Source organism: Meriones unguiculatus, chromosome 14 (genome assembly GCF_030254825.1).
Source record: "Meriones unguiculatus strain TT.TT164.6M chromosome 14, Bangor_MerUng_6.1, whole genome shotgun sequence".
NCBI classification, from domain to species: domain Eukaryota; kingdom Metazoa; phylum Chordata; class Mammalia; order Rodentia; family Muridae; genus Meriones; species Meriones unguiculatus.
Window position 1 is genome coordinate 60,597,162 of NC_083361.1, and position 12,366 is coordinate 60,609,527.

A 12,366-nucleotide genomic window follows, 5' to 3' on the forward strand; every position below is an offset into this window, starting at 1 on the left:
CCCTGGAGTGTGGTTGATATACCTAGGGACATTACATTGGGAAAAAAAAAAAAAAAGATTTTCCTATTTTCCTTTTCTTAGCAGGTATCATTGCAAATAGCTTCTTAGTTTTGTTTTTTTTTTTTTCAATGTAGTTTATTCAGGAACCTTGAACAATCCTCGGACCCTGGGGAAAGCCAGCCCACAGCTTAAATAGCCTCTGGGTAGCCAACCCAGGCGTGCCACGTGGGCAATGCAGATAGGTCCACATACATGGAAGCAAGCCAGATCCTCAGTCTCTTTCTAATTCCCCTTTTCTCTGAGATTGGCCTGTTAGTTGCCACAAACATGAACGTGTGTTATTTGCTTCTCTAAATTGGGATTATATCACTTTTATAATGGCCTTAGTCCTGTTCCACCTTTATTGCAGGACAGTACTTGGTGTGTGTGTGTGTGTGTGTGTTTGTGTGTGTATTAGTAGATATTCTCTCTGTGTGTGCATGTTTGCATGTACTTTTTCTGTATCTGCTCATCAACTAATGAGCATCTAGGTTGATACTATATTGTTGGTCTGTGGATAGTGCTGTAATAAACATGGGAATGGAAGTATCTTTACAGATATCAATTTTATGTACTTTATAAACTGTCAGGTTTTGTTTTCTATGATAGATGTACTTAAAATGCCCCACAAACCATGAGTAGTGATCTACAGAAAGCCAGGTGAGTTTCAGTCTTTTGCTTACAAGTATACCTCATGTAGCTAATACCACTTACTAAAGAGACTGTCTTTCTTCACTGTCTGTTCTTGGCACCCGTGTCAAACATCAGTGGACTGTGAAAATGCGGATTCACTTCTAGATTCTCGATTTGGTTCTATGGCTTTGTTTCATATACCATGATGTTTAGATTTTTGCAAGTTACTATTTATTATGTCTGATATTGTGAACCTCCATGTTTTTCCTTTGGTCTGTTTTATTTCTTTTCTTTTTTTTTTTTTTCAGGTTCTCAATATGTAGTCTTGGCTGACCTACAATTCACAATGTAGACAAGAAAGGTTCTAAATTCTCAGGGCTTCACCTGCTGGGATTAATGATGTATACCACAACATCTTTCTAGGTCATTTGGATTTTCATATGATTTTAGGGTTTTTTTTATTTCTTATCAAAAATAACAGTATTGGTATTCTGATGGAAGTTGTATTAAATCCCTGAGTTATTTTGTGTTGTGTTGCCATTTTAGTAATATAGACATGGCAGTGTATTTTCACATTTTTGCATCTTTTCAAATTTCTTCAGTGTTTCATAATTACGATTAGGTAAATGTTTCAGTTCCTTGGTAAAAGTTAACCCTAAGTATTTTCTCTGTATCCATGATAGCATTTTAATTTTTTTCAACAAATTAATTAGCAATAGATAAGTTGCTGCTTTGTACTGCATGGCAATTGTATATCCTATACCCTGGCTGAATTTATCAGCTCCTAGTGGCATATTTAGGTTTTCCTATGTGATGGAATTCAGACATAAGCTCATATGTCTGAATACTTGATCCCTAGTTAGTGAAACTGTTTGAAAAGGATTAGGAGGTGTGTCCTTGTTGGAGAAGGTGTGCCACTGGAGATAGGTTTTGAGGATTCAAAAGCCTATGGCAGGCCCCAACCCAGGCCCAGGCCCAGGCTCAGTCTCTCTCTGCAACTTCTGGATTATGTGAGTTAACACTTAGCTGCTTCCATGTTCCCCATGATGATGATAATGGGTTAACCCTCCGTGTTGGCCTTACCTCAAACATGAATCTTTTAACTTCTTCCCTTCCTGTTGAGATTCCCTGTATATCTTTTGCTTTCTCAAAACTTTTTACAAAGATTTTAAGTGATATGGAGAATAACAGTAATGGAATTTGGCATTGCTGTCTGATTGCCAATCTTCAAGAAATACTTCCACTTTTTCTTTGAGATGTTGGCTGTGACGTATTTGTACAAACCCTTTATTATATTGAATTACTCTCCTTCTATACCTAATTTGCTAAAAGATTTTTATAATCAAGGGATGTTATCACATTGTTTTTACATCTATGAAAATGACCATATGTTTTATTCTTCATTTTAGAGATGTGTTGTATCACGTTGATTGACCCACATATGTTGGAATATCCTCTCATTCTTGGAACGAATCCCACATGATCATGTCATATTTCTTATGTGCTATAGAATTCAGTTTGCTAAGTTATTGAGAAATTTTGCATCTGTGTTCATCACATAGTTGGATTCTTTTGTATTTTCTCTGGGTTGAGTATCAGGATAATTTTGGACTCATAAAAAGAGGTCAGTTCATAGTTTGAAATATATAGGATATATCTATTTATGGGTAAATATATATGCATATATCCATAAATATATATGGATGTGTGTGGGCATGTGTTTATGCATGTTTGCGCTTGTGTAATACAACTATGCATATTTTTGTCTTATTTCTGAATCTATCCTTAATGTATTTGAGCCCTTTTTACAACTTTTATCTTGGCATATTCTTTATCTGCATATATATCCACTACGCTTTCTTTTGGTTTTGGGAGGATGACGTGCATTAATTCTTTCATGTTCCATCTGTATATGTCTTCATTAGGGACGTTAGTTTCCTAAATGCAGCATGTAGTTGGGTCTGTGTACCTTCTTATTCATTCACCCAATCTATATTTGATTCGTGAATTTAATAATTTCCATTGCATGATATTGCTGGTAGGATGAGTTCCTACCTGTCATTTTGTAAATGGCTTTTGCTTATTTTGTATGTTTTATGATGATGATGATGATGATGATGATGATGATGATTTATTTGGTTTTCTGTCTTCCTGAGCTTACTTTCTCTTTCTCTTGTGTATTATTCTAGTAAATTTTGTATAATCATATTTTTTCTAAGTGATAAAAATTATCCATCAGAACTTGTTTGAGACTCTCCTGAATCCCATAGAGATGGTTTCAAAGTGAAGAATTGTTTTAGTTTTTTCTTATTTGCACAATATTTTACTTTTTCTTCCATTTTTAATGGCAATTTTTCTGGACCATGTAGTTTTGTCTATTTTTTTCTCTTTCATAAATGTAATTATATCATCCCATTCTCTTCTGGCTTCAATCACATTTATACATGTGATTGAAAAATCTCTGCTTTAAATCTAATGGATATTCTTTTTTATATGCTAGCTACTCTTCAGTTATTTTTAGAATTTTAGAATTGTCTTGTACCTTCAGAATTGGCTGTAATATCACATCATGGTGGACTGTTTTGGTTGAATAGAGTATGCATTCATTATTTGAATCTCTTGTATTTGGAGGTGCATAATTCTATAGACTTAGAAAGTTCTTGGTTAAAAATTTTAAAACTAAGTTTCAAAGCCATTTCCCTTTTTCTTAACCCTCTGGAATTTCTGTAAGGTAATTATGTATCCATTCAGCTGAGTTTCTAATCTTGTATGCTTTTTTCCTCCTCTTTCTCCTCCCATCAGCATCTTTTACATATGTTCCTGCTCAGAAATTTTTTTGATTATTTTTGTCTTTTACAAAAGTGCTCTATTTCAACGTTTGAATATATAAAATATATTATAAGTTTGTTGTAATGATTCCTATGTCTGGTGAATTGTTTCATACCCTTGTTTTTTCACATTTCTATCACTTGTGCATTCTTTAATATCACTGAGTTTCTTTTGGATCATTATAATTCATTGTTTTTCAGACATTTCCCTTATTTCTTTAAAATTGGAATGCATTGTTGTTTAGCTTCTTTAGGACTGTAGATTTTAGTATGTTTATCTTATATTACAAGGCTAAAGTGAGTATATATAGTATGTGACTTTCTCTTCTGGGTACCCCACTAAGAATGGTCTTTTCTAGTTCCTACCATGTGCCTGCAAATTTCATGATTGCCTTGTTTCTAATTGCTGAGTGGTATTCCATTGTGTAAAAGTACCACACTTGGCTCTATCTGGCTAATAATGAATAAAAATGGGGGATATAAACAAACAGGCGTGGGCTTATAGGAAATATTATGAGAAGCCTTAACCCCTCGTTGGAACATCCTGCGTCAGTTCTAGAACTAGCAGTGGTGGTGTCCGAGGTCTGAGTAGGTTCAGGAGACCATTGCCCCCAGGGGCGAGACGTGCTCCATGCCAATTGACTAAATGTGGTAATGATACTTGCTTTTTTGCCCAATGCTGGAATGCTAGTAAAGTTAGGTATGCCGTGGTTACTCGCATGCCTCACTGGGTGCCTATGTCCATTGATGCCCCTCACGCTATGACTCTCTTCAGACAGAAAAGGGATCTTGGAACTACAGCCACCATTGTTACTACCATCTCATTGACGGCTGTTGGAGCTACCACCAGGGCATTAGCCATGAGTCATACTGGGCAGACTGCTCAGACCCTGAATAATCATTTAGCCAATGTAGCTCATGCCTTAGTTGTACATAAAAGAATTAATGCTCAACTAAAAGGAAGCTTGATGGTGTTCAATCAGAGGATTGATCTCTTGCAGGAGCAAATTGATACCCTATGGCAAATCGCTCAACCTGGCTGTCAATGAAAGTATGCTGGACTTTGTGTCACTAGCATACAACATGAGAATTTTTCCTGCGCTGCAAATCTGTCTAAACAATGGTCGAGCTATATTTTAGGTAATTGGACTGGAGAATTCGATACTACGATGGAGCAGCTGAGAGTGGCCATTGTCACAGTAAATTCTACCGGAGTAGACGGAGGACTAGCCACAGGATTATCAACATGGATTGCTGCAGCCATGAATCATCTGAAGGAATGGGCGGGCATGGGAGTGTTAGCAGGCCTTCCGGTGTTGGTCTCCTTGGTTTGCCTGTGGTATATATGCAAGATTAGAGTCTCACAACAGTGTGATGCAGCCATGATCATTCAGGCCTTTACAGCCATTGAAGCAGGACATTCTCCCCAAGCATGGTTGGATACCATAAAAAGCTAAAATGATACGCTCAGGATGCGAGGCTAAGCACTGCACTCAGGGTCAGCCGCTTTGGACCCAGAGAAGAGCATGTCTGATTGCATGCGGGTTGATGCCCCAGGTCCCGCCTCTGAGAAAAAGGTATTGGACGGGTCTGATGTTCTTTGGGTGGATGACACCTAAATGAACATCTGTACAAAGTCCCAATTTATTTCTAATATCAGAGATCAGACCTCTACTCTTGCCTGATGCGTCTAAAACAAAAAGGGGGAACTGTAGAGAGCTGCGGAATGCTATGCCTTAAAGATGGAGCTGGTTTCCGCCTTCCACCTTCCCGATGGTGAGTGCTCTCTGTCACGAACAACTCCACATTTGGCTAAGGCCGAGGATCTGGCTTGCTTCCATGTATGTGGACCTATCTGCATTGCCCCCGTGGCACGCCTGGGTTGGCTACCCAGAGGCTATTTAAGCTGTGGGCTGGCTTTCCCCGGGGTCCGAGGATTGTTCAATGTTCCTGAATAAACTGCATTGAAAAAAAAAATAAAAATAAAAATAAAAATAAAAATAAAAAAAAAAAAAGTACCACACTTTCTGAATCCATTCCACTGTTGAGGGTCATCTAGGTTGTTTCCACTTTCTGGATATTACAAATAAAGCTGCTGTGAACATAGTTGAGCAAATGTCCTTCCTGAATGGCGGGACAACTTTTGGGTATATGTCTAGGAGTGGTATAGCTGGATCTTGAGGTAACAATATTCCTAATTTTCTGAGGAAGCACCAGACTGATTTTCAAAATGGTTCTATAAGGTTACATTACCACAGACAATGGAGGAGGATTCCTCTTACTCCACAACCTCTCCACCATGCATCATCCCTTGAATTTTTATGTTTGCCATTCTGATGGGTGTGGGGTGAAATCTCAGGGTCTTTTTTATTTTCATTTCCCAAATGACTAAGGATGTTGAACATTCCTTTAAGTGTTTCTCTGCCATTCAACATACCTCTGTTGAGAATTCTCTTGGGTCTGTGTAACTGGGTAACCATGAGTTTGAGGTTGTAAGATACAAAAAGGAAAATATAGTTTTCCTGTATTTTCTAAGATAACTGTGCTTAGTTTGGAGAGGTTGTAGTACTATCGGCCATTTTGGGGGGGGGGCTGTGATATTCCAACAGTAACTTCTCATTACACTAATGAGGGAAAACAAGTGGTATGAGTGTCTCAGCTACTATAGTGTTTCAGCTCTGGTGCTATGGTAAAGAGATGAGAAGCTACATCTGATTCCCTGTGGCATAGCAGGTAAAATTTTTGCTGATGGTGCTGGTAAACATCCTTCTTGAGGCATATGATATGCTACTTAAGGCCCCTGGGTTTAAGCTTCAATAAAGCTGAAACTGGCTTTGGTCACTGTGGCCCTAGGGTTGCAGAATGAATGGAAATTTCCCCAGGACATTCAGGGAAATCTCTTGTGTCTAGTAACCAAAGTACTGGAATTTCAAGTTCCAGGTGGAACTTTTTGATGGCTCCTAGAGACAAGTTTAGCTGATGTCATAAGAGTTCTATACCAGCTGCTACCTTCCTGCCCATGGGCTACATAGGATACCTTTGCCATTGAGTGAATGCAAATGGAACTAGGGATTGTAGGGACAAAGATAGCCAAACTCTTTATTTGCTAGAGAGGACTAGAACCCTTCCCAGCTTCTGATAGACATATACAGTGTCTGAAGACCCAAAGTTGTGCATTATAAAGAAGGTTTTCCTTAATTCTTGCTAAACATTCAGGGTTGAAATTTCAGGCTTGTGATTAAGACACCTAATAACCCTAAAACTGTAAAACATTCAAGGTTGTGTTTTCTGCTCCATGAGACAGATTGGACCAAATCTTTGGGCACCAATAGCCACAGTAAGATGGCATCTAGCAATGACTGCTGTTATGCCTTGGAATCTGGAAGACAGAAGATATAATTGATTTTCTTCTTTGGAACAGAGTATACAGAGAAGCCTGACATATGAACTGGATTTCAATCCCACAAGGACTAAACAGTTCTCTTGAATTTATGAGTTACTTATCTGCTTTTATGGTTGTCTTTCTGACATATTCCCTCTTACTTTTTCTTAGCAATGTAGCTCTACCCACAGCACACTCTGGGAGCTTAGGTTAAAGTTGCAATTTGCTTAGTTTTCGCTTATGGGCTGCCTTTTGGGCTCTGCCTGCTAGTTCAGGGTCCTTCGACCTCCTGGACAGTTTCCAGAGTTCTCCTTCAGCCATGCTCCTGGAGAGAGTTTCGTGGTTTAGCTCTGGTTGTTCTCTGTGACAGAACCATGGGCAGATTAGCTCTCCCTAGAAAGCATGGTGCTCTTGAATGCAGATATTTCTGGTGAGTCAGCAATAGAGAGCAGAGAAGACTGACAGCTTAAATAGGTGTGCTCACACCACAGTTTTCCTTAACACTTTCATAACTCGGTTTCTGCGATCATGTGGCAATACCTAGAGGTGAGTCTGAAGGTTGAGATCATGATTTAGCAGAGGGAGTATGGTTTGCTTCTGATCAGTAGTGATCAGGGATCACACTACACCGTTGTCTTCTATTTTTCCATGACAAAAATCTATCTATTCAAAATAAAAGATCAATGTCTCAGTCTATTTAGATAGCTTAAACAACTACCACAGACCAAATGGCTTTATGAACAATAGATATTTGTTTTCCACCTTCATCAGGATGTGGACTCTATGATCAAAGAGTGTGGGAGTTCAGCAACTGGTAAGGGCCCTCTTCCTCAGTCACAGCCTTCTTCTCACTCTAACTTTGTATGGTCGAAAGAACAAGGGACATTGTTCGTACATTTGCTAATCTTATGTTTGAGAACTCTATTTCATGACCTAGTCATACTAATTTCATGAGTATGTGAACTTTTTTTTCTTCCAACATTATTATTATTATTAATTACACTTTATTCACTTTGTATTCCCCCATAAGTCCCTCCCTCCTCCCTGCCCGATCCTACCCTCCCTCCCCCTTCTTCATGCATGCCCCTCCCCAAGTCCACTGATAGGGGAGGTCCCCTTCTCCTTCCTTCTGATCTTAGTCTATCAGATCACATCAGGAGTGGCTGCATTGTCATCTTCTGTGGCCTGGTAAGGCTGCTTCCCCCTCAAGGGGAGGTGATCAAAGAGCAGGCCAATCAGATTATGTTAGAGGCAGTCCCTCTTCCCATTACTATGTAACCCACTTGGACACTGAACTGTCATGTCCTACATCTGTGCAGGGGTTCTAGGTTATCTCCATGAATAGTCCTTGGTTGGAGTATGGGTCTCAGGGAAGTTCCCTGTGTTCAAATTTTCTGGTTCTGTTGCTCTCCTTGTGTGGTTCCCGTCCTCTCCAGCTCTTACTATTTCCCACTTCTTACATAAGATTCCATGCACTCTGACCAACAGTTGGCCACAAGTCTCAGAGTCTGCTTTGATAGTCTGCATGGCAGAGGCTTTTGGAGGTCCTCTGTGGCAGGTTCCTAGGGTGTTTCCTCTTTCCTTCTTCTTCTGATGTCCAACCTCTTTGCCGTATGTGTGAACTTTTAAAAAATATTTTAGAATAATTTTTTTAATTTGCCATACGATGTGAACATGCACTGTATACATGTGTTTATAAATATGTATGCATGTTACAGTTTTATAGAAGGAGCAGAATGCACATGGCAGTGTCTTGAGTCATTCTCTCGTCCAGTGCTATAAAAGTGAAGAAATTAGGCCTTTAGGAAGTTAACCCTGTTGTTCAATAATAGTTAAATGCCAAGGTATTGAAGCCTGGACTGGACCCTTTATCTTTCTGGGTCCTGGTCTGTGTGGTTGAGGAAGTAATAGTCAATTATAATGCATGGCAGCTAGAGATAGCAGAACCTGTTTCCATTGCTACATAAGCCTAATTTGGTGTCAACCAGAGCTCTGAGATTTCTCTTCTTTAAATTGCTCTGTTTGGGACATGCAAAGATTTATTGTCTGATACCAGAGAGTTCACAGTGGTAAAAACACAAAGTAGGTGGAAGAGATGAAATAAGATTGAAATTTTACAGAACACTGGGCTTTTTGGAGAGACATATGAAATTACAAAGTCTAAAATATCTTAAAAAGTTTTAAGAACGCATGTGAATTGCATCCATAATACTCCCAGTAGACTATGAATTATCTACATTGTTGCTGAAAACTAGGGGTTTGGAGAGCAGGCATTCATTATTAACAAGAATGAGACACTATTTGTTTTGGAAATCTTTCACAAACAGCCAGTATAAATAGTAGATAGAAGTAGACAGTGCAACCAATTTGTAAGAAGTCATTGGTGAGTAGCAAGGCAAAAGACTATCAGGAAAAGGCATCATTAAAATGTCAGTCATTCTAAACCCACCCAAATCTAAGGGTATTCTGCCACTCCTAAACCATGGATGGCGTTTTTAATTTTCTCATACATTACATCCCAACCACAATTTTTCCTCCCTCCACTCCTCCCAGCACCTCCCCTACCCCTCCTCTCCCTCAGATCCACTCCTTCATTTTCTTTCAAAAAGAAGATCAGGCCTCCCAAGGATATCAACTAAACATGGCAAAATAAGTTACAATAAGATTAGGCACAAATCCTCATATCAAAGCTGGATGACTCAACCCAGGAGGAGGAAAAGAATCACAGGACAAGCAAAAAAAAAAAAAAAAAAAAAAAAAGTCACAGACAACCCCACACCCACTGTTAGGAGTCTCACAAGAACACGAAGCTACACCAGCATAATATATAAGCAAAGGGCCTAGCTGAGACCCAAACGAAGCCTGGGATTGTTGCTTCAGTCTCTGTGATCCTCTATGAGGCCTGTGAAGTTGGTTTTGTAGGCTGTGTTCTTCTTGTGTCATTGACTCCTCTGGCTCCTACAATCCTTCTTGCTCCTCTTCTGTGAAGTTCCTCTGTCTCCACCTAACATTTGGCTGTGGGTCCAACTATCATCACAGAGGCGCCATCCAGAAATGGGCAGGAGCAGGGGCCCACAGCCAAACAGTAGGCAGATGACTCTCCTTTAATGATGCCTACAAAAGCAAGCTCCGATTCTTAAGCCGAGTCAGACCACGAATTATTCCAAATATCTTTATAACTGATTACAACTCTGGTTCAAAGTTAATAGCCATCAATAAGTGGTAATCAACCAGATGGCTATATCAGGATACTCCCTCAAAAAAGAATGCTATGCCTTAAAGATGGAGCTGGTTTCCGCCTTCCACCTTCCCGATGGTGAGTGCTCTCTGTCACGAACAACTCCATATTTGGCTAAGGCCGAGGATCTGGCTTGCTTCCATGTATGTGGACCTATCTGCATTGCCCCCGTGGCATGCCTGGGTTGGCTACCCAGAGGCTATTTAAGCTGTGGGCTGGCTTTCCCCGGGGTCCGAGGATTGTTCAATGTTCCTGAATAAACTGCATTGAAAAAAAAAAAAAGTAAATTACAGGGCTGGAGAGATGGCTCAGTGGTTAAGAGCACTGTCTGCTTTTCTAAAGGTCATGAGTTCTAATTCCTGGCAACCACATGGTAGCTCACAACCATCTATAATGTGAACTGATTCCTTCTTCTGGCAGGCGAAAATACAGATAGAACACATATATACATAAAATAAATAAATCTTAAAAAAGAAAAAGTAAATTACAAAGCCGGAGCTGGGTAAACGGCTGTGTGTAGAGTGTTCTCAGCTCAGATGTAGGAACTCGGGTTGAATGCTTCAGAATACTACATTTACAGTAACACAAGTCTTCCATCTCAGCATATATATGGTGAGATAGGATACAAAGATAGGGAAATCCTTAAGATACACAGGCCAGCTAACCTTGAATATGCTAGGTGAAAGATGAGGACCAAAACTCTTAAGTTTCCTCTTATTTCCACACTTGCACCTGGGCACCCCAACATACATACAGATGGTTTTATATATGTATATATATGAATATATATGTATATTCATGTATATATATATATAAACACACACGTGTGTGTGTTTATGTGTGTGTTTCTGTGTGTGTGCATGCACACTCACACAGCATACACATACACAAATAATGTATGAAGCTTAAGCTTGAGGTCAGTGAGTAAAGGAAGCAGGTACTGAAACAAACAGATCTTTGTGTTATTTTAAATAAAGATTTTGTGATGTCATATCAATTTAAAACAATTTACTGAACAAAAAAGGAGAAACTGATGGGATTAAAACTATTCATATTTGTATGGTGGTACCGATGATAAATGCTAGTGAGCCTAGTCAAAAAGAGGTTTGCTGAGGTTATATGCTGACATTATCTGACATTGGTATTAATGATTAGAAAGACATGAAATATACATACATGCTTTAAATATGTAAACACACATATACATATAATTCATATTTGTGTTACAGTCTATGATGAGATGATAGATAAAAGAATCCTGGGAAGCTCATAGGCAAACGAACCTCCTGTACATGGGAGAGTAACACAGAGACAGGCAGACAGACAGACACACAGACACACACACACACAGAAAGAGAGAGATGTGAAACTGATGAGAGAGATTCTTTTCTGAGACTTCTTTGTAGTCATAGCCCCATGTCCCAAACTTGCTGCACCTGAGGATGACAAGAAGCACGGCTAAGGGCTGTGGGGTCTGAGACTCCTACTCTGTCAAATATCAGCGTCATACCAGAACCCATGGCAGTTGCCTCCTGTCTGGACCTGGCCTGAACCCAACATGAGGCATGAATAAAATGCCCGGAGCTCAGCAACCTATGAGCTCACTTAACAACACAAAGAATATTTCACTTTCTTTTGGTAATTTAGTCTTTAGGAGGAAGGGGTTAGACGAACAAAGTAAAACCAAATATTTAGCCGTCTTTAGATCATAGCTGACATTATGGAGTGGGTGCATACTTTCTCTGTTATGCAGCTAAACAAATGTTGTGTGGTTTTTATTTTTTGAACCAGTTGTTTTGATGTAATAATGTGAACACGTGAAAGAGACAAGATTGTATCCCAATGAATTGAATGAGAAGCTGACATCTCAGGATTTGTCAGGCATAAAGAGTATAATAATAAAGTCATCCCAGAGAGAGAGGGAGACAGAGTGAAGCTGGCTGGAATAATGATGCATTGCTTTCTGGCATTGAGTGCCTAGTGAGGTAGAGCTGCTAGCAAGGTTTGAAAGGCAGCAAAAGACAAATTGAGTATTTCTTCTGAAAGCTTAGATTCCTGATACTTTTGCTTGTAGTCTTGGATTCATTTTGTGTGTGTGTGTGTGTGTGTGTGGAAATACACAAAATTATAAAAATGGTGAGTATATATGTATAAAGGAATGTGTGTCCTTTCTGTGTCTATATGTATGTGTGTCTGCCTACTTGTCCTTTGTAACCTATTTCTTTCTACAGGAGAAAAAAAAAAGA